The sequence below is a fragment of the Myotis brandtii genome, unplaced genomic scaffold (assembly GCF_000412655.1).
Source record: "Myotis brandtii unplaced genomic scaffold, ASM41265v1 scaffold381, whole genome shotgun sequence".
NCBI classification, from domain to species: domain Eukaryota; kingdom Metazoa; phylum Chordata; class Mammalia; order Chiroptera; family Vespertilionidae; genus Myotis; species Myotis brandtii.
This window is the reverse complement of record NW_005364633.1, coordinates 163,036-166,838: the sequence shown is the minus strand read 5'-3', so window position 1 is coordinate 166,838 and position 3,803 is coordinate 163,036. Positions and strand designations below refer to the sequence as shown.

The window sequence follows — 3,803 nt, the reverse complement described above, 5'->3', positions numbered from 1 at the left end:
TCTTCTCTGTAAAAAATCAATAAAATATATTTTAAAAAAAAATAATTGGGGGGGGGGGGGGTTTGTTTTGGTTTTGGTCCACTTTCCAGAAAAGCAGTGATGAAGCGGGGAGAGAGGAAAGGCGGGGTTTACTGGAGGCCCGTCAGGCACTGTACTAGGCACTCGGGGCGCCTCCTCTTGAACCTCGTCACCATCTGTCCTGTTTTGGTGTCGCGTCCACTTTGCGTTGAAGAGTCCGAGGTGCAGAAGCTGCTGAAGCCCATTCAGAGCTGAAGTGTCAGCATAGATCTTGAGCCCCAGAGTGTCAATGCCCGAGCCTGGCGACTTCCTTTATTGCACTGGTTTACTTTACTTTTTTAAATCCTGGTAAAATATACCTAGCATAAAATTTTCCCTATTAACCATTTTTAAGCGTATAGTTCAGCAGCATCAAATACATTCACACTGCTGTGCAACCATGAACACTGTCCATTCTCCAGAATGTTTCATCATCTCAAACTCAAATTCCATACCTATTAAACAATAATGTCCCCATTGTTCCCTTCCCCCTGGCCCTAGGTCAGCCGTGGGCAAACTACGGCCCGCGGGCTGGATCCGGCCCGTTTGGAATGAATAAAACTAAAAAAAAAAAAACCGCACCCTTTTATTTAATGATGTTTACTTTGAATTTATATTAGTTCACACAAACACTCCATCCATGCTTTTGTTCCGGCCCTCCGGTCCAGTTTAAGAACCCATTGTGGCCCTCGAGTCAAAAAGTTTGCCCACCCCTGTTCTAAACGAAGCAGGTGCAACCCCCCTGCATCCTGGGGGGAGGGGGTGCTGGGCACCTGCCCGCTGGCATCGGGTTGGAGCTGGAATCCTGGCTTTGTGACCTTGACCCCATAACTGAGCTGTGTTCGCCCCAGAGACCTCCTAGTGAAAGGGGGTGGCGACAAGGATGAGCCTATCATCTCAGCACATCACAAGCACACGGGGCTACGGGTGTGGGTCCCCTTTTCTTTTAAATTCTCTTTAAGAAAATTTTTCTGTTGCTTTCAGCGAGGAAGGGAGAGGAAGAGAGAAACATCAATGATGAGAGAGAATCATAGGTCGGCTGCCTCCTGCACACCCCCTACTGGGCATTGAGCCCCAACCCGGGCATGTGCCCTGACCAGGAATCGAACTGTGACTTCCAAGTTCAGGGGTCAATGTTCAACCCCTGAGCCGGGCTGGTTCCCCTTTCCCGGGAGCCACTGCCTCACCCCAGATGGGCTGCAGGAAACACTGCTAGGTACGGCCCGCACCTGCAGCGCCCACCCCAGCAGCAGCGGGGAATGCAAACCCGAGGGGAGCCCCAGCCAGCGGCCGCTTTGCGTGGCCAGCGACACAGCTGCCTCCCGAGCGGCTCAGGCTTTCACAGGCTCACCGGCGGGTGGAGCTTGGTGCGTGATACTCGTCTGTTCTGCTACGGCTTTGAGGAACGCTCACCTCTGCAGCCACATACGCAGCACAGCGCCGTGGCTCATTCCCTTTCCCGCCGTCAGAGGAAACCGTCCGAGTCAGTCGTGGAGGCGGCGATTACCAACCACCGAGGGGAGCCCCAGCCAGCGGCGGCTTTGCGTGGCCAGCGACACAGCTGCCTCCTGACCGGCTCAGGCTCTCGCGGGCTCACCGGCGGGTGGAGCTCGGTGCGTGATAGTCGTCTGTTCTGCTACGGCTTTGAGGAACGCTCACCCCTGCAGCCACATACGCAGCACAGCGCCGTGGCTCGTTCCCTTTCCCGCCGTCAGAGGAAACCGTCCAAGTCAGTCATGGAGGCGGCGATTACCAACCGGGGCTGGGAGGCACCTGGGCATTTGCAGGAGACCTCGGGAGGGTTACACAATCCTCAAGTCAGTTAATTGGAATTCACTTCCATCTGCTTTACATGGCACCTGAGGGGCAGGACGCACAGGGGCCTCCCTGAGGGGCTCCGCCCACGGCTCCCACAGGCCGGGACCTGCTCGGACTCATTCCAGGGGAAGCACTTCCATGGGTGTGGCCCCTTTGTTATCATTTAGGAAACGGTTGGAAATGGTGTTTATTTTTATCTCGGCATAGCAACTGCATTCCCTAAACAGCGGCTTTTCCAGTGAAGACATCAGGACTGTAAACACGAGAGACACTGGGAGTCAGTTCACACGTCCACATGCCGTACGTTAGCTCACGGCGAGGGTGGCCTGCCGCACGTGTCTTTATTTCTGAAGTCACATAAGCACAATAAATACATCGGATTTGGAAAGGTCACTTAAGATGAGTCATGACAATCTACGGTACAGTACGTCTCAGTTCAAGTGCAAAAATAACTGTTTGCTTAATTCCACTTCTTTCCCTTATTATTTCGTCCACATGCCGTACGTTAGCTCACGGCGAGGGTGGCCTGCCGCACGTGTCTTTATTTCTGAAGTCACATAAGCACAATAAATACATCGGATTTGGAAAGGTCACTTAAGATGAGTCATGACAATCTACGGTACAGTACGTCTCAGTTCAAGTGCAAAAATAACTGTTTGCTTAATTCCACTTCTTTCCCTTGTTATTTTTAAAGCTGTGTTTTGTGGAGCCAGATATCCACGCGTGGGATTTCTCCTCCCCATGCAGTTTTGGGCGGACGTAGGTTTCATGGAGCCGCTCTTACTCTACCACTGACCCGTGTAACGGGGCCGGGGGTAAGCGAGTGGCTCCTCTTGACCGTCCTTCCCTTTCCTCCTCCTCCGCTCCCCGACAGCTACTATCCACGCGGACTGGCCCTCATTCCCTAGCGGCTCCCTTTCCCCGGGCTCCCCACTTCCCGGGGACCTCGGCTTCATTGTTAGCAGCGAGCTTTGCGCGAGTCACTGGCCGTGGCCACTACAGTAGTGGTATGTTCACAGCAGCAAGCCCACAGCCAAGTCCAGTGTCTGACTGTCCCCCACACAAAGCGGAAACCCCCCCCTTACATAACTTCAAAAGCCGTATCCCTCCCCCAGGCACTTACATGTTATACTGTTACTTGGAAATAGCACTGCTTCGCTAAAGAAACCCTTAGGAATTCAGCGAGTAAGAGAAAACCCCGCCAGCCGAGTCGAGCCTGAATCACCAGGAACCGTAAAGCCTGGTCGAGGCGACTCGCAGCATCACCCTGGCCAGCGCCCCTCGCCTCTCGGCCCAGGACACGGAGGCGCGGGGTGGTCTGGAATGTTCCCTGCTCTGGTCCTGAAGCCCGTGGAGAACAAACGGCCTGTGAACACGCCGCTCGGCTCGCGGGGTCCCCGAGCTCTGCTCAGGGGCTCGGCTGCTTTCCCGCCTTCCACGCAGACGGGAAACGCCCCTGCGGAGCTTGGAGGGACCCCGAGGCCACGCTCCTGAGGACTCTCCTTCCTTTTCTTAAACAAAAGCACAGCCGCTGCTCACTCACCTGCTCCCTGGATTCTTTACGCACAATTTCCAAAGGGTTCTCTTCAAGAGAAACAGGCGGCTCTTCCTCCCGTTCGTTCGCACGAAGAACCAAATGACGAATAAATAATGAGAAGGGACCCGCCCTCAGCGCTCACCTCCCTCCACTTAGTGTGACTCTGCACCCCGACCTACCCCAACCCGCCCGCGAGTCCCCGCGAACCCCACTTCCTCCCGCCACTCCAGCGGGTTGTGGGCGGAACGGCTCCTGCCAGTATGCACGGTGGCTACATGTGTGTGTGTCTCCACGCCGATGGTTCAGATACTCAGAAGCGTGTGGCGCGATGCTCAAGGCGGGCGTGTGCCGGGCTCGGGATGCCTCCCCGGTCCCGAGGCCCCGGTCCATG

General features: G+C 55.1%; 1 protein-coding gene across 1 annotated transcript in view; it reads right to left on the bottom strand.

Annotated features, from left to right (window-relative positions):
- The window catches only part of MFSD6 (major facilitator superfamily domain containing 6), a gene marked incomplete at its 3' end in the record, with an annotated part of 37,961 nt that overhangs the window by 5,065 nt on the left and 29,093 nt on the right, over window positions 1-3,803 (bottom strand). The gene's annotated exons all lie outside the window — the stretch shown is intronic.